This window comes from Psammomys obesus, unplaced genomic scaffold (genome assembly GCF_907164565.1).
Source record: "Psammomys obesus unplaced genomic scaffold, mPsaObe1.curated_primary_1811, whole genome shotgun sequence".
Classification (NCBI taxonomy): Eukaryota; Metazoa; Chordata; class Mammalia; order Rodentia; family Muridae; genus Psammomys; species Psammomys obesus.
The window spans coordinates 16169267-16187283 of record NW_026585580.1 but is presented as its reverse complement, the minus strand read 5'-3'; the positions used below and the strand labels follow the sequence as shown (position 1 = coordinate 16187283).

General features: G+C 49.2%; 1 pseudogene; it reads left to right on the top strand.

Moving 5' to 3' along the window:
* The first annotated feature begins 16621 nt into the window (after positions 1 to 16621).
* On the top strand, positions 16622 to 17072 carry LOC129675729 (ragulator complex protein LAMTOR1-like; annotated as a pseudogene).
* Positions 17073 to 18017: the final 945 nt, after the last annotated feature.

The window sequence follows — 18017 nt, the reverse complement described above, 5'->3', positions numbered from 1 at the left end:
AGTGGAGGCGGGGTTAGGCGCACAGTAAAGCCCCTGCTCTGGAGTGGGGCGGAGCTCGATGAGCTCCGGAGCGCCTCCTACAAAGGCGGGGAGGGTCGGAGTGTGCCAAAGAGTGATGTAATGGAGTTGGTGTTTTGGATGCATCACTCTGTGGCCTGCAGAGGGTGGGTTGTAAAGGGAACGAAGTGGAAGCAGGATGGCAATTAGAGACTCGGCAATAAACCACAGGAACATGGGGATCTGAGCGCACTTGGAGACGTGATGATGGACGGGGCAGCAAGCCGCATGAGCAAGGTTGAAATTCAAGATGGCTGAACATGGAGTTGGGAGTACAGACTCCCTAGATCATAGGAAGAAGGAGAAGGCTAGAGAAGGGAAGCAGCGGTAGGGAGGGGAGCATAGGCTCTCTGATGAGTTGTTTTAGGGTTTCAGGGGACACTTGTGAGAGTGACGGGCATGACAACACGGGGCACCTAAAGAGAGGGCTCTTACCCACTTCAGACGTCACTCAAGGCACCAGAACGAACACACTGAGCTCTGCTCATCTGTTGCTTTTTACTGTGTGCTCAACATGGATCTGCTATGCCTTCCTTGGCCTCTCAACAAAGAGGCTATAAGTATGCAAACCACTGGGTGTTGCCAGGCGTGGTTGTGCATGCCTTTGAGCCCAGCACTTGGGAGGCAGAGGCAGGCAGATCTCTGAGTTCGTGTTCATCCTGGTCTGCAGAGTGAGTTTCAGGACAGCCAGGGCTACACAGAGAAGCAAAAACAAAAATACCCTGTGTCAGAAACAACGATAACAAAAACACTGGGTGCCCTGATTGACCCCTGTACCAAAGGCTGTAGCCCCCACCCTCAAGCCCCTCCTTCAGCCATCTGTCCTACAGAAGACATTCATGAAGGTGCAGAGTGGCAATCAGGCATCCTATATGTGAATCGCCTTCACCACTGTAACAGAATAGCCAACGTAAAGCTAAGAAGAAGAAAGGTTTGTTTTGGCCCACGGTTTCAGGTCTTCAGCCCACGGGTGGCTGGCTCCGTTAGTGTAGCCTGTGGGGAGACAGAATCATATGCCACAGGGGGTTACACACCTCATGACAGTTGGGGAACAGGGAGAGGATGCCTGCATGAATGGGATTCCTTCTCCTCCCTCAGGGACGGAGTGTCCTCACAGACACCCAGAACAGGGCTTTCTGACTCTAGGTATCCCTCAAGCCATTCAATCAAAGTTAACTGTGTGAGGTTGGAAGGGGCATGGAAGGGAAGGTGGGGAGGGTAATTCCCTCCCCCGGCTAAACCTCTGCTTGGGAATGCCACTGAGCTGTCTGAGTCAGCCTCCAAGTGAGTGAGAGCGCTGATCCCAGCGCAACGACTCACACCGTAGGCGCGCTGGGAGTCCAGGGATGCCTGGACACAGAGAGTCTGCGCTTGGTGCATGCGCTGGCTCTCCCGGATGTGCAGAGAAGGCCCCCTCCTTCATCCTTCACCCTTTCTACAGCCTTCTGGGCCCGAGGGGGAGAGCAGTTACAGCCGGTGTTGGCTTCAGCTGGGGCCTCACTTTGCCCCTCGTCCACCCAGTGTCCCTTCCCAATGTGGCGCTTGTGGTGGAAGCAGGCCCCGAGGGCACCTCAGTTTCTAAGCATCAGTGAAATGACAAGCAGCCCCCTCTCCGCCACCTTCCACACGTCATCAAGCATCTCCCCCTTTCTAGATGCTCCTGTAGCCCCAATCTCCCTCACAGACTTGGTTCGGTTGAAGCAAGACCCCAACCTTTGTCATCCTGAGCCTCAAACTGCAGTTAGGCAGAGGAATAAGCTCACAGGGTGGGTAGTCTCTGAGCTTAGAGCTTCAGAATCAGCCGTGGCAGGCAGAAGAAGAAAGTCCTCCCACAGCAGCCATTCCCCAGAAATGTTGCCATGGTAAAGGGGTGGCACAGCAGCTGCTACTCAAAGAACCGCCAGCATTCGAGGATGCTGGTGAGGCACGCAGACCCACCCAGCCTCACTCTCCAAACAGCACCACACGGCAAAGGCCTTTGCCAAAAGGTGTGTGCGTGCGTGTGTACATGCATGTATGTGTGTGCGCGCGTGCGTGTACGTGTGTAAGAACACCAGGTCTTAAGCATGCGCGCCATCACTGAGCTACACACCCGCCTTCCCTGATGTGTTTTATGATGACCAAGACTCCAAGTTTGGCCAGGACAATTCTGAAGTTTACTGTTTGTTTGTAAACTTGAGAGGCTTTTAAAGAAACAAGCAAATTTAGTGTGTGGCCACTGCTGTCCCTCGACACATGAAATGGGATTATCAAGATGGGAAGAGCCACAGTGACAGACAGATTCCCAGCCCTGGGGTGTGTCACGGGAAGAAGAGGGGACAGTAGAGAGCTGCATTGCCAAGTGCCAGGCGGAGGTTTGAGCGGAGGAGCCCTGCACGGGTTTCTTTCCACCTGCCGTTTGTGCCTGTCTAAGGAGGAAGCAAGGCAGGGGAAAGAAAGCCACAGAGATTCTGAAAGGGTTAAACTCACGGTGAGAGCCTGAAAGGGTTAAACTCACGGTGAGACCCTGCCTTTCCTTGAGTCAGCTCAGGCAATTCTGGGCTCTAAAGTTTTGCTGCTAAAATCCCACCTAATAGCTCAACTTCTCTGAAGTAAACGTGTCCTGGTGACTCTATGGTGGTGCGGTGTTAAGGGTTAAGGGTCATGACGGCCTCAGAACTGCTTTCGGTGGTGGCTGTGATCAGCACAGAACGTATTCAGTAGATTAAGATTACGGTGACTAACGAGCTATGAGCAATGTGCGTGGGAGATGATGGAGCATATCCAGAGACAGGGGATGCATGAAGAGCCACCCTCGATGCTGCTCCCCACCCCACCTCCCACTTCCCCACGTCCCCAGCCCCCACCCACCCCCCAGCTTCTGCCAAGCTCACTACCCACCTTCTTCAAACAGGTTTCTTCTGTGTGTGTATGTGTGTGTGTGTGTGTGTGTGTGTGTGTGTGTGTGTGTGTGTGTGCCTGATGGCTCAGCCCACAGGTACCCGGCATTGGTGGAAGATGTTGTCAGAGCTGGTCCAAGGCATGGTGGGTGATGCCAGGGCTAGAAGAAACCTGCAGCTTGAGGAACCTGTGCCTATTGCCCTGTTCTTTATGACTTTTTCTGTCTCTGTGTCCCCCATCCCTAGAGACCTCCCATCTTCTGCATCCCCAACCCTAGGGCTCACAAAAGCCCAGACTCCCCTGGTAATCAGCTGACTGGCCCTCAGCATATGGAAACACTTTTCTTTCAACCACTATTTTCCCAGAGCCAAGTGTTACTCACATAAAACTACTAAAATAATTGTGCTTCCACATTCCTGTAATCACAGCGTTAGGAAAGTAGGGGCAGAAACTCAAGGTCGTCTTTGCATAAATACTGAGTTCAAGGCTATTCTGGGATAAATATCCTGGGGGAGGGAGAGAGAAGGGCAGGGAGGGAGAAAAGAGGAAAACAGACAAGATGAAATTTCCAGTAGACCAGCAACCAGAAAATCCTTTTTTTTTTTTTAATAGTATTTGGGATAATTTCATTTAAAAGGCTCTCAAATTCTGCCTGCAAAAAAATAGATTTAGGAAAATAAAGAATATTTTGGTAAACATTCAAGACATTCAATTTAGTTTTTGGATGAACTTCATTATTAAGAAATAAATGAAAAGGACTAACAAGGTCTGGCTTGTATGTTTTTCCTTTCAGTGTAAGTCACTAGCTTTGGGTTTATTCTGCTATTACAAGATTTTTCAAACACACAACAAGAGGGCTGTGGTGGCCAGTCAACCAGAGACAGTGCAGAATCCCCTAGGAAGGGAGTCTGAGGAAGGAGGACTTACACGAGATTGTGTTGTGGATAGGTCTGCAGGAGACTGTGCTGATTGTATTGAAGAAACAAAGAAACCAAAGCAATATCTCAATAAAACAGGTAAAGAATAACAGCGAATGGTATTGAGCCTAGGGCTTCACGTACATGAGGCAAGAGTTCTGATACTGGGCCACATCTTCAAGCCTATTATCATTCTCCTTCTTATCATCATCATTTTGAGATAAGGCATCAGTACGCTGTCCAAGCAGGCCTTGAGCATACTCTGTCTCCCAGACAACCCTTGAATTTGAGCTCCTGCCTCAGATTTGCAAATGCTGAGATCATAGGCCAGGGCAACCAGGCTGAGAACAAGATATTCTTTAAAAACATCTCCTTGACTCTCTGGCTCCCACCGGACTCCTACCAAAGTCCCCTTCCGTGTTGGAAAAGCTCCATCTGGGGCAAGAGCAGGCGCTGGACGGGATTTCAGGCTGCCACCTGGGAGGAGGACTGAATGTCCCACCCATCCTGATCTGTCACACACACTGCAGAAGCCATCTTCCTCAGGAAGCATCTTCCACCTCCTCCTCCATCCCGAGTCCCTTCCTGGTCCTGCTTCCTGGCCCAGTGATGTGTTTTCCTTACCGAGCCTGGAGGCTCAGCCAGGATAGGCTCCCCAGTACTGGCAGATGCTCACTCAACAGGTGCTTGACTAAAGATGGAGCTGAATACACACCAAGTGCCTTTAACTTTTCACCACAACCAGACTTTAATTTGCCTCATCCTGACACCTAGTGGCGACTTCTCTCCACTTTGCTCCAACAAGATTATCAGGAAAGCACAGTTCTATTATTACAGCAAAGGCCTTCTACTTCCTGGCTGAGATCCCTGGCCATTGGATGCAGGAGCGCATGGCCATGGTCAGTGTCTGCTCTCCATGGGCTTACAGGCCAGCAGCGCTCACTGCTGTCACGGTGTAAGCCTAGCAATGACGTTGCTCCATGCACCTTAAACACTCTTGTTCCCTTGACAGCCAGGACACTTGAACTGGCCTACAGTCGGGCCAAAGCTGGGCTTGTGATACCACACACAGCATCTCCTGCCATTTACTGAATACTGCACTGAGGGTGAGAATCAGAATGTGGCTATGGCAGGGGAGCTAAAGGAATGACTCCATGCCATCGCAGAGTTTAAAACCGGAGAATCAAGCGCCTGATCTTCCGACAAGACGTAAAAAAACAGAAACATTTAACTTTGTACCACTTCCATGTGGTCAAAATGGAAAATAAAAAAGTAAACAGGTTGTCCTGGCTCATCTTGGTTGGATTTGAGATCAACGGAGGCCTGGACTGGCTGGGGTTGGGGGGGCATTTATTTCCAGAGAGATCCCCTGAAGAGAAAGACCCACAGAGTGAGCAGCACCTTCTGACAGTGATCCAGACACCACCAGTCTGAGAGGAATCAATGCCTGCTGCCCTTGCTCATCTTTGCTCCACGTTGTGAGAGCATTCACTGCTGCTGCTGCTGCCGCCACCACCGCCACCGCCATTCTTCACAAGCAACCTAACACCATTTCTTTGGCCTTCCAGTGTAGAGTAAAAGCCAGAGGCTCCCCAGGAGTCATCAGGCTGACATTGCCAGACTGGGACTGCTAGAAGCATCTGGAATTATGAACTAAGTAGCTACCAGATACTCAGGGTCTCTAACATTGCACTATGCCAAAGTGCCAGCACCCTTAATATGTAAATAAGAGCTATAAATCAATAAAAGTAAAGGAACACCTAAGTAAAATAGGTTTGAAAAGAAATAGCTCTTAAAAAGATATGCAAATTAGGGTGGAGGTGTGGCTAAATTGTAGAGCTTTTACCTACAAACAAGACCCTGAGTTTTAGCACCTCACCAAAAAAATGAGACACAAAATACCAGTTTGTGACAATTAAAATAAAATTGTTTGGTATGTGGACAAGAAATTAAAGATCTGTCATGTTTAATGATGACTAAAGTATCTGTAGAAATTTTAAAGTGTTATGTTTTCAGAGAAAAATTAGTATTAGATATAAAAATAGTACATGCATTTCTCTTTTACCCTGTAAACTGCTTTTGCAAATAAATTCTAAGAGAACAGTTATTGAACAAGGAGACAGCCTGGAGAATGGGAGAAAATCTAGCTAGCTGAACATGACAGGATTAGTATCTAAACTATATAAAGAACTCAGATATCTCAGTTGATAAATAGATTAACAAAATGAGTAAACCTTTCCTAAAAGATGAAATACAAATGATCAATAAACAATTTTTTTTTTAAACTGGAGGCTCACTAATCGTCAGGAAAATGTGAAATGGAATTACATTGAGATTCTAGCTCACCCCGTCAGAATGGCAGTCTTTAAGAAGCTAGTGACCACAAATGCTGGTGTGAATGAAAATGGCTCCCATAAGCCTATGGGGAGTGACACTACTAAGAGGTGTGGCCTTGTTAGAGTGGGGTGTGGCCTTGTTGGAAGAAGTGTGTCCCAGGAGGGTGGGCTTTGAGGTTTCAGAAGCTAGGCCCTGTCTCCCTCTCTCTCTCTCTCTCTCTCTCTCTCTCTCTCTCTCTCTCTCTTCCTGCTGCCTGAAATTCCAGATGTAGAACTCTCAACTACCTCTCCAGCTCTGTGTCTGCCTGCAGGCTGCCATATTTCCTGCCATGATGATAATGGACTATATCTCCAAACTGTAAGCCAGCCCCCAATTAAATGTTTTCCTTTCTGGGAGTTTCTGTGGGAATGGTGTCTCTTCACAGCAGTGAAACCCGAACCAACATAGAAGCCCTGTACAACGCTAGTGGGAAGTGAACACACCTTGCCACAACACAGACTGAAGATATGGCCCAGCCACACCCACCACTCCTAGGTATTTTCCAAGTCAGCATATCCCAGAGACACCTGCTTAGAATGTTCACCATGGCTAAGTTAGGGGACCAGCCTATGTGCCCAACAGTGGTGGGGTGGATAGAGAAATGTGATATATACCTGACAGAATTGTTTAGCTATAAAGAATAAGCAAGTTTTATTGTTTGTAAGAAAATAGACACTGCCGGAGATAGTTGTATCAAGTGAATTAAGCCCGTCTCAGTGATTCCTAGACTTTATATATATTAGTAGATGCATCAAATCATGCGTGCCCCTGAAAGCAGAAGTGAAACTGTTGTGGGACGGATCAATAAGAACTAACGGGAGTGAGGAGAGTTAGGAAAAGTGAGGCTAGAAAGCATGTGTGTGTGTGTGTGTGTGTGTGTGTGTGTGTGTGTGTGTATGTGCTGTACAATATGTACTCCTGTATGAAAATGTCCCTATGTACAATGTTCAGTGAAAAACAAATAAAACGGCAATTCACTGAGAACACAAAGGCACAGCCTGCTGTCAAAGCAGAGGTGTGTATAAGTCTGTACGCCCCCAATGATTTTCTAATTTTATTTATGAAGTCAATCACTTGACTAAGTAATGCGATCGAAGATCACTGAGCCCGTACTGTCCTTTCTCAGTTTCAGATGTACGGATGCAATTCTATGTTTATGAACATAAACACAGGCCCAGTGAGCCTTAGCAGCTGGGAGAGTGTGAGAATTGCCTGTGGACTCACATACAGACTCCACACATGGCCTGCACACCCATGTTCATCTCCGCCTTCCCCGTCCACTGTCTTTCTGGATCCCGGCTCGAATCCCGAGCCTACTTGTCCTGCCACCCTGGGCATTCTTGCTGTCTCTGAAGGCTCCCACCCCGTGTCCACACAGCTACTTGTGCTGTGCCCAGATTTCGGGGACCCCAAATGACCACCAAGGAGCCGATTCCGATGCAAACACACAAGTGTTGAGTTGAGCAGGGGCTCACAATTGTCAGCAACACGGTGGATCAGGGCTGAGAGCACCGGGCTCTGAATCAGCAGGGTTTTTATTGGGGTTACAGCAAGGTTTGGGGAACTCCAGGCTGGCCCTATGATTGATTGACAGTCTGGAGCGCCAAACCATAACTGTTTTACTCAACCCATTGTAAAGAACACCTGGGTAAACTCCAGGATTCACTGATTAGCCGTTGCTAGGGATGGTGGTTGCTAGAGGTGGGTGGTTGCTAGAGGTGGGTGGTTGAAGCACATTTTTGTGGGTTTTTCTCCTTTTTTGAAACTGGAGTTCATGCCCAGGGCATTTGCCCTTAAGACGGGATTTCTTTTCAGAAATGGGGTTGCACAGGCCTCACACATGCAGATTTCCACTGCCAAACACACCTGCTTTCTTGGACCCTAACTAAAAAGGCATTTTTTTCTTCTACATCTCTCCCAGGAGCTAACCAAGATTTACTGCTTGCTTGCCTTGTTGTTTTTCTCTCAAACTCTAGTGAAATGGTTTTTAAGCTTAAAAGGGAGAGAGACAGACAGACAGACTAGGCTGGTTTTATCTACAGCTAGATTTAGGCTATCTACTTTCTTTGCATACTTCTCTAAATCTAGACGGCAAGAACTCATTGTTTTAAAATTTGAAAAATATGAATTAGTTTCACTCCAAGGAAATTATAAGCTGTACCTTGTCCAGTTCCGCTAGGATGCCTGGCAGCCGAGGAACAACGCAAGAACTGTGAACCCCACAGAGCTTGCATTCTGAGACTCGGGGTGAACACCACAGTTCCTATTGCCCTTTGTGGGGAACACGGTTCTTATCAGCACCTCCAGTCAGGCCCAGGGCATAGGTACCACGACAGCACTGCTTGCTTACCCCATAGGTGATGTTGATTCAGAGCACACGGCCATCAGCAAGTGGCTTTGCTGGGCTTCCCATGTCACGGGTTTTCCTGCCTAGAATAGATCCTTCCCCAGGCTCCCATTTGCAGTAAATGTAATTACATCTTAATGGCATCCATTTCGGTCTGTCACTTTTCCCACTGCTCCTATTTTTAACCAGCACAATGGGGGAACTTTGTCCTCTCCCTCACTGATGAGTTTTTAGGCCACGCTTGGCTTTTAAGATGACAGTGCCCTTAATCTTGCTGTGGATTCTTAAGATGAAGTTACAGCCTGTAATTAAGACAATGGAGCACAGGCAACCTCATTCGGCTAACAAGGGTGGCTCAGCACTGAGGCCAGGAAATGGGCTCAGCAGCTGGGCTCCTCGCTGAGAAGGCAGAAGGCGTCTGTCAGGCTGCACAGCTGCAACAGAAAGTCCACCTGGGCTGTTCCTCCCCGACAAGCCTCAGGTAGCAGGTGTGCCAGCTGGGCAGTGACATGGGGCTAATGGGGCCCATTCTCCATCACCCCAAGTGCCATGGGAAAGTGGGTGCATTCTTGCCCCTTGGACCTTGACTATCTTGAGAGTTTTGAGCTCTAGAATGTCACAGAGGCCACATAACTTTCACTTGGGAGACTCCTTCTTATGTAGCCCATAATATGCAAAGCTATCCAGTAGCTCCCGTGCAGCCAGCCTTGTAACGACCTCAGCCTGGCTTAAGTGTTAGAAAAATGATTCAGGCCTGGCGCTTCCTTGAGTCCCTGCCTGTCGTCCCCCAACCCCACCCCAAGGCTTATACACTGCAGAGCACAGACAGGCCACAACCACAGGCCTTGGTCCATGAAATTTGTAGCTATGATGGCAGTGGTGCCCTTCTAGAGCCAGATTCATGGTGGGTTGTTGGACAGTGGGAGTAACGCGGTCTCCAGGCCTGACAGATGAATTTACTCCTGCTTTCCTCAGTTGGAGACCCTGTTCTATGCGAGATACATTAGCTTGTAGGGTATTCTAACACTTCTTTTTCCCACAGCCCTGGGAAAGCCACATGAAGGAGTCTGGATTTTACAGCAGAGTAAGCCAAAGCTGAACTGAGGTGTGCCATGGAGGCAGCTCAGGTGATGGAGCGGAGCAGTAGACAGCTTTTAAACTGAAGACCAAGAGCCCCAGAGGGCAGGTCATAGGCCACCGGACAGTGAACTTGCTGCTGCTGAGATCTCTCAGCCCAAAGCTATTCATGGCCTCAGGATCCACTCAGCATGCTCTGCTCTTTGTCTTGCCTTAGTGGGCTTGGTCTAAGGTGCTGAGGAAATCCACCTCTTTTACTGATCTTAACTGAAGTCTCCCACGTGCCTGCCTACCAACTCCCTAGGAGAGGCCGACTTCATTTGGCATCTTTCAGGCTACCTCAAGAAGACTCCCAGTTCCTGACCTGGTTTCTTGCAGGCCCAGGGCAAGCAGGCCCTAATTTACATCATGCACCCAGCCAGGCAGCAATCAGCCGCGAGACCCCTTGGCAATGATTTTATTTGGGTACACATTTGAGCTCTCCTGCCCCCGTGTCCCATATTCTCGCATGCTTACTCAGCAGGCCTGCTGTCTCCAAAAGAGGGCACTGCAAAAGAGTGGCCATCAAGGCCCTCCCTGGTGGCCAAGGAGTTCTTAGGAGCTGAATTTCTCTGCTTCCTTAAGCGTTTATTGGCACACCCACTGGCACGTTCCTGTCCATAAAGGATAAAGCTTGCAGCCTTAGTAGAATCCCCTTTTTCCTAACTCTCTTTTGCTGCCTCGAGTTTTTCCTAGGGTAGGTCCAACCCTGACAGGGGAGCTATGAGGTCAAGTTAACATCTCCTCCATGCTAGGGATCAGAAATTAATGAAACCTTCCATTTGGCAGATCCTTCCCAAACGAAAGAACGTCTGAATAGGATGGCCTCTCTATAGCACTCCTGTGCAGTCAGCCTCCATCTTTGATGCTTTCTCCCATCACTCTCTCTTTCTCTCTTCTGTCATGTTCCTGTGGGTCTAGGGTTATGTTAGCAGCAGGTCATCCAGTACAGGCAGAGCAAGTTCTTCGGGGAAGTGTATCTCATTGGAATAGCTACTATCTTAGGGTTTCTATTGCCGTGATGAAACACCATGACCAAAAGCAAGGTGGGGAGAAAAGGTTTATTCAGCTTACACTTCCACATCACTGTTCATCATTAAAGGAAGTCTGGACAGGGACTCAAACAAGGCAGGAACCTGGAGGCAGGAGCTGATGCAGAGGTCATGGAGGGGTGCTGCTTTCTGGCTTGCTCCCCATGGCTTGGTCAGCCTGCTTTCTTATAGAACCACCTGCCTGCCCAAGAGTGGCTCCACCCACAGGGGGCTGGGCCCCCCTCCTCAGTCACTCATTAAGAAAATGCCCTACAGCTAGATCTTAGGAAAGCATTTTCTCAGTTGAGGTTCCCTCCTTTCAGATAATTCCAGCTTGTGTCAAGTTAACATGTAACCAGCTGGCACAGCTATGTAGCTTGCACATGGCTGGAGGGGCATCCCTACATGACTCAGAGCTCGTTTCAAAGGGACCCTCCCAACCCACTGGCACCAACTGAAATAAAAACGTCTGTCCACTGATGCTGGAAGCTCATTCTTCTGAGGATCGTCACCAGAAGGAATGGAAGCAGCAGGACTGGCTGGGGGGACGGTGGGGAAAATGGAACAAGAAGCCTCCATTCCTGCCTGCCCACTTTCCTCTCAAGCTCATTCTGATGCAGGGAGAAACGGAATAGGTACCTGGGACCCAGTGGCCTCCATCCTGCTGAGTGTGGGCACACGGGTGCCTCTACTGAGAATCCATCTCTTAAAATTCTCCAGAGAGAAACCCAAGACCATGACGACACAGTGGTTCCAGGGAAGAGTCAGTGAGGGAAAACAGTAAAAGAGCAACTTATCTCTTAAGAATTGTCTTGAAAATGATGAAGTCACATGTGACAACTCTGGGAAGGCTTCTTCTAGTTCACACAGCAGAGAGGAAAAACTGACCCAGACAGATGAGCATTTCTTAACATACCAAAAAAATAAAATTAAATTAAAAAAAAAATATATATATATATACATAGAAGGAACACAGGAATAAATGCAGTATACCAGAAACACTGTACAATGGCAGCCACATAAAACCCAAACAAGACTCTTAGGTTTCCCTGGTGTATTTATAAGTCTGCAGGCCATATGAGGCCTAACTGAGAATCACAAGAAGTAAACCAAGAAGCCAATCGCACACTGTAAATCTTCCCTGAACAAAATTCTCAAAATTGAATCAAATAGGATGGTGACGCTGACCACAGCAGCAAGACCAAAGACACCAGTGAGACCTGCACACCTGGCACAGGGACACAGACTGGCTCCTCCACAGAGGGGTGGAAACTGAGGCTCCAGACGGTCCTGCTCCTTCGCGTTCCTCCATCAATCACTGGGCAAAAAAATGCCCTACAGCTAGATCTTATGAAGGTGTTTTCTCAGTTGAGGTTCCCTCCTTTCAGATAATTCCAGCTTGTGTCAGGTTAACATATAACTATCCTTGGAGCCTAAAATGTCTCTTGCTCCTGCAAACTTGCTGCAGGGCTTTCGTCTGGGAGCCAAACCATTAGCTTCTCACACTGGATTCCCAAGAGGACTGGGATACTGAAGCAGAGCGAGGAAGCCTGCGCCCAGGGTCAGTGAGGAGAGGGCTTGTAGGTGATTGGCCCTGATGAGGGACTCTCAACAGCTTATGAGGTACAGGTGTGCGCTGTGGTCAGATTTACTCATTCTGTGGACATCTCAAATCCCACCAGGGACAAAAAGTTGTGCGGAGGCAACACACTCATTTCTGTCAGCAAACTTTTCTTGTTCGTGTATATGCACAGAACAGATACCGTGTAATGACTTGTTTTTTGGCTTGGCTGGTAATGTAATTTTGTCGTGTGGCTCAAATCAGTCCAGCTTGAGCTGTGGAGAGGTCTGTTCTTTGGTTTCTACCTCTCTTTGATGCACGCCCATTGTGCTGATAGAGCTTTACAATGGAAGAACGTGTCCCAGGAGGCCACTCGCAGGCAGTTTTACTCTTTCTTGAGGACATTGCCCTCACTTTAGTAAGTACCAGGGACCAGAAGGGCATCACCCTCCTTAGGAAGGGAGCATTTTCCGCATGTTAGGGCAATGAGCAGACAAACACAGAGAGCTGAGGTTTGAAAGCGACAGCGGTCAAGTTGAAACAAAAACAACCCGATTCATCTTCCCCACCCTGGGCTCGATCTACAGCACCTACTCATTCCAAGCTCCTGGTTGTGAACGTAACTGAAGTCATTTAAACTTGGCTGGTAGCAACTGTGCTTACGTTGTCGGTGTGCGCCACCTTCTGGTGGGATCTAGAAAGCATTAACACCCTAATTGGCAGGAGAGGGAGGCTTCAGAGCTAATCACAGGACCCTAAGAATGTTGTACCCCCAAAGCAGGACAGAGCATCCTTTGGGTATATGCCCAAGATTGGAATAGCTGGTTCTTGAGACAGACTGATTCCCAGTTTTCTGGAAACGCCATATTTATTTCCGTAGTGGCTGTACAAATCTGCACTCACACCACTATAAGGACACTTGCTCAACTATGTCCATAGCTTTATCCTAATAGCCAGAAAGTGGAGATAGCCTAGATGAACCTCAACCAATGGATGGATAAAGAAAATGTGGTACATTTACATAATGGAATATTACTCAGCTGTCAAAAACAATGACAACATTATGTTTGCAAGCAAAAGAATGAGACTAGAAAATATTTTCCTGAGCGAGGTAACCCAGACCCAGCAAGACAGACATGGTCTGTGCTCACTTAGAAGTGGATGTTAGCTGTAAAGGATAACAATGCTATGTCCCACAGACCCAGAGAGCCTAAGTAAGTTCAAGGAAGGCTCAAGTGAGATGCTGGGTCTCCTGGGAAGGGGAAAGAGATTTTGCAGGTAGACGGGGTGATGGGTGGAGATGGAGGGAGGGACATTGGGATTGGGGAGCACTTGGGAGGGAGGTGATGCAGAAACTCCTAGAATCTACAAGAGTGACCCTTGAGAAGCCACCCAGTAACAGGGATACGGAGCCTGAACCTGCCATCCTCTCTAAACAGGCATGGCTTCCAGCAATGGGGCTGGGACATCAACCCAGCCACTTTCCACTTACACTCTTGTCCTGCCTGCAAGACATGCTGGGGTGACGACGGTCACGGTACCTGTGGGAGTGACCGACCAACGACTGGTTCAACTTGAGGCCCAAACCACAAGAGAGAGCCCATGCCTGACGTTGCCTGGATGATCACAGGCTGGATGGCCCAGAGCCCCAGGACAAAACCAAACAAGACTGGGAGGGAGGGGTGTCATTAAGATGTTTCCTAATGATACTCTGCTACACTTGTAGAGCCTAGCACAATTGTCATCAGAGGCTTTGTCTAGTAACTGATGGAAACAGATCCAGAGATCCACGGCCAAATATTAGGCAGAGCTTAGGGAATCCTACAGAAGGGAGGAGGGGAAGATAGGAGCAGAGGGGTCAAGGGCACCACAAGAAAACCCACAGAATCAATTAACCTGGAGTCATGGGCCTCACAGGGACTGAACTGACAATCAGGGAGCCTGCATGGGTCTGAGCTAGGTCCTCAGCATATACGTGATGGTTTGTGGCTTGGTGGAACTCCTAACAGAGCAAGGGCTGTCTCCGACTCTTTTGCCTGTGCTTGGGACCCTTTTTCTCCTCCTGGGTTGCCTTGCCCAGCCTTGATACGAAGGTTGTACCTGGTTTTGTTGTAGCTTGTTACACCATGTCCAGCTGATAACCCTGGGAGGCCTGCTCTTTCCAGAAGGAAAAGAGATGGATCTGGGGAGAAGGGAAGCAGGGGGAGAGACAGGGAGGAGTTGGGGGTGCAAACTGTGGTCGAAATGTAATTTATGAGAGGATAAAAATAAAGGAAAGTGCTGTACCCAGTTCCTTTCGCTTGCTTTCCTTTGAATATGTGCACAGGAAAGATAAATAACAAAAATCTATTTCTGGATACGTAAGCAATTTCTAACTGAGCAGAGTAGAACCAGGAGCACACAAGCTCAGACCCATGTTGCAAGCACAGCATCTGTGGTCTTCCTGCAAGGCACAGACACTCGCTCTGCAGCAAAGATATGCAGTTAACGTCCTGACAGCAGCCCTCACCCAAGGGAGCCAGGAGCGGGGGACCCACAACGGAAGTCCCCATATGTGGGTGGCTGACACCGGAACATGCCCCCGCTATCTGCTGATTGCCTCTCCTCCAGCCCAGCCCTGCCCTGGAGCTTCCTCACCTCACCCTGCCTTCCTCTCTCAGATGTCTCTTCTGCAGCTCCCCACACTGCACAGGTGCTGGCTCAGGCCCTGCCTTGGGGCAGGTCAAAACTCAGACTTAGGTAGCCCTTTAGTGACAACAAATCCTTACAGACCCGGGGCAGTCACGAACTGAGCGCTTCCCCACCCGAGTCAGTCTCCATTTGTGATGTGAGTCATGAGCCGCTGTATTTTAAAATGAGCGTTTAGTGTCGTTTAATCAGGAAGCCAACAGAGAGTCTTGTGCCTCAGCTTCTTAACTGATGTCTGTCCTTCCATATCCTTCTCAATATTGGAATCAATGGAATCTCGTTTTACCTAATAATCTGTTTCTGTCCCGGGACCCCACACAGGACTCACCCCATGGAGCAGCCATGCTCCATGCATGTCTCTTGGCTGTAGCAGTTTCTCAGATTCTCCTGAGTCTGAGGACAGTTTCAAGAGTTCCAGTGACCTATTTTACAGAATCTTCCTGACAGTTCCAGACAGTTATTCTGCTGAGATTTGTTGTGGTTGTGTCTTGATTGTAAGTGTTAGGATGGATGATTAGAGGTGCGGTGCCCTTTCCATCATGTCATGAACAGGGCCGCTGTCAACCTGGCTTGTCCCTGACTTTGACCTTTGACCTCACCCCTCTACACACACACACACACACACACACACACACACACACACACACACACACACACACACTGCACTCTGGAGACCCCACTTTGAGAATGGAATGCCTTGGGGTTAGGAATCTACACTGAGCTGCTTGGGATTCTTTGTGGGAATTGCTGTCCTCCCCCGCCACACTTCACTCAGTGTCTATCAGCGCGGCCCATGAGTCCAGCCTCAGACTTACCATGTCGCTCCTGTCGCTCCAGGGCGAGCCGTCCAGAGACACGTCCGTAGCTGCAGCTTGAGTACTCCTTCTCTGTCGCCGAGTGGTTTGTGCTTTCTTTAATGATGGGGTCCTCCAGACTCATCGGCACCTCTTGCTGTGTGATCAGATGAACTCCACGTTGCTGGGCTGGGGAGATGGCTCGGTGGCCAAAAGCCAAAAGCACTTTCGGCTCTTGCAGTGAACGTGGGTTTGGCCCTCAGCATCCACACGGCAGTTCACAACTGTCAGTGACTCCAGATCCAGAGGATCCAGCGCCTCTGTGCACTCTTGCACCCATGTGATGCATGTAAACTCACACAGGCCAACACACGCATGTCAGTGAAGAGAACAAGTTAAAGATGCCAAAAAACAAGAAAGAGCCAAGTCTCGTCACCTCTGTCACACCTGCAGGCTGCAAAGGAGCAGACGGTAGGAGTGGCAAATACCACAGGGCATGCGTCCCTCACAAACACACACCCGGAACTAGCTAAGCTACAGTCACTAGCAGCTCAGGCTCCAGCTCCAACCCCCCCAGTTTAGGATGAAGATGCTACTGGTCCTCTAGAGCAAGTGCAGACAGATGCCACTGATGCCTGAGCACCAGCACAGTGTGAGTAGGGGGGGCTCACTGGCCAGAGCCACAGGCACCAGGACTGTTGCTGTCACCGTATCAGTCAACAAGGTCCTATCTGGCATGGAGGCAGCAGCCACATTTAGATCAAAGTGCTACGGTGACTATTAGAATAAGGTCCTGGCTGAGCTCCTCAGAGAGCCAGAGCTGCAGCTCCCTCTACTGTGCATGGCTCTAGGCCATGGGGTGCTGCTACAGCGGTGGAAAACAAGGACTCAGACCAGGATGGGGAGGAGAGAAAGCAGTTGCTGGACCCCGGCATCCCTACCAAAGCCCCCAATGGAGCCAAGCCCAACCCTCACAGCCTACCTCGGCTCACACAGATGAGCAGGCCCTGCTCTCCTCCATCCTTGCCAAGACAGCTAGCAACATCCTTGATGTGTCTGCCACAGACCCCCAGGGCACGGAGCAGCATGAGTACAGGACCAGGCGAGGCAATACAGCACCCGCTTGGCAGTGCTTAGCAGCAGTCTGACCTACTGGGAAAAGCTGCCACCGCTGCCATCTCTCTCCAGTCAGCCTCACCAAGTGCTGGCCAGCAAACCAAGAGAGCTGCTTCTGCCTACAGTTTACTTTCTCAGATCTGGGTGGACGTGAAAGAAGAGCTGGTTGTACAATTTGGGGTCCCCTGAAGAGAGGGGTCCTGGGAGCGCTCCTCCCTCATCTTCACCCAACTCTTCTGGGCCTCAGCCTCACTGTGGCTTTCTACAGCACCTAACTTGCTATTAATCATGGAGGAAAAGAATTAAGGCCAGAAGCCGGAGCAAGTGAGGATTGACTAAGGGACGAGAGAACCAACTGCCATTGGCCTTCAAGATCTGGCTAGGGTGAGGGTACAAACAAGAGGGCAGGGCCTGGCAGATCTTCAGTCGTTGGGAAGATGGAGATACCACTGTCATGCTGAACATGGGGAGACAGACACAGATCCTCTTCTCACCCTTTCTCTTGGCCTCCAATTCACTCCTGTCCTATTCCCTGACTGGGTTCATGACCAGGGTCTGGATGAGCCCAAGTCTGAATTGAGTTTGTATTTTCAGCACCCTGTGTTTTTACATGTTTGCTCTTTTTGTTTGCCACCCTTGATAAAGGAAATATATTAAAAAAAAAAAAAAAAATTCAGGCTCTAAGGCAGTGGAGTGGCTCTCAACCTTCCTAATGCTGTGGCCCTCATACAGGTCCTCATGTTGTGACCCCAGCCATAAAACTATCTTCGCTGCTACTTCAGAACTGTAATTTTGCTATTGTTATGATCATACTGTAAATATCTGATTTACACCCCCAGGAGGGTCACGAGCCACAGGCTGAGATCCACTGCTCTAAGGCAAACACAGCGCTGAACTTCTCAGCCATCAGCTGCCACAGACAGTCCAAGGCAGGTGGGAGTGTTACAAGCAGCGAAGCTCCTGCTGTCACTCCACCCTTGCTGTCAAAACTTCCGAGCTTGGCAAGGGAGCCACACCAAAAGGCGCTTGGGTTCAGCAGCACGACCCTGACATAAGAGAAAACACGGCATCCTCACATATGGAGTGGGTCCCCGTTCCCTGTCAGTCTTTAGACAACAACAAAAGACAAATTTT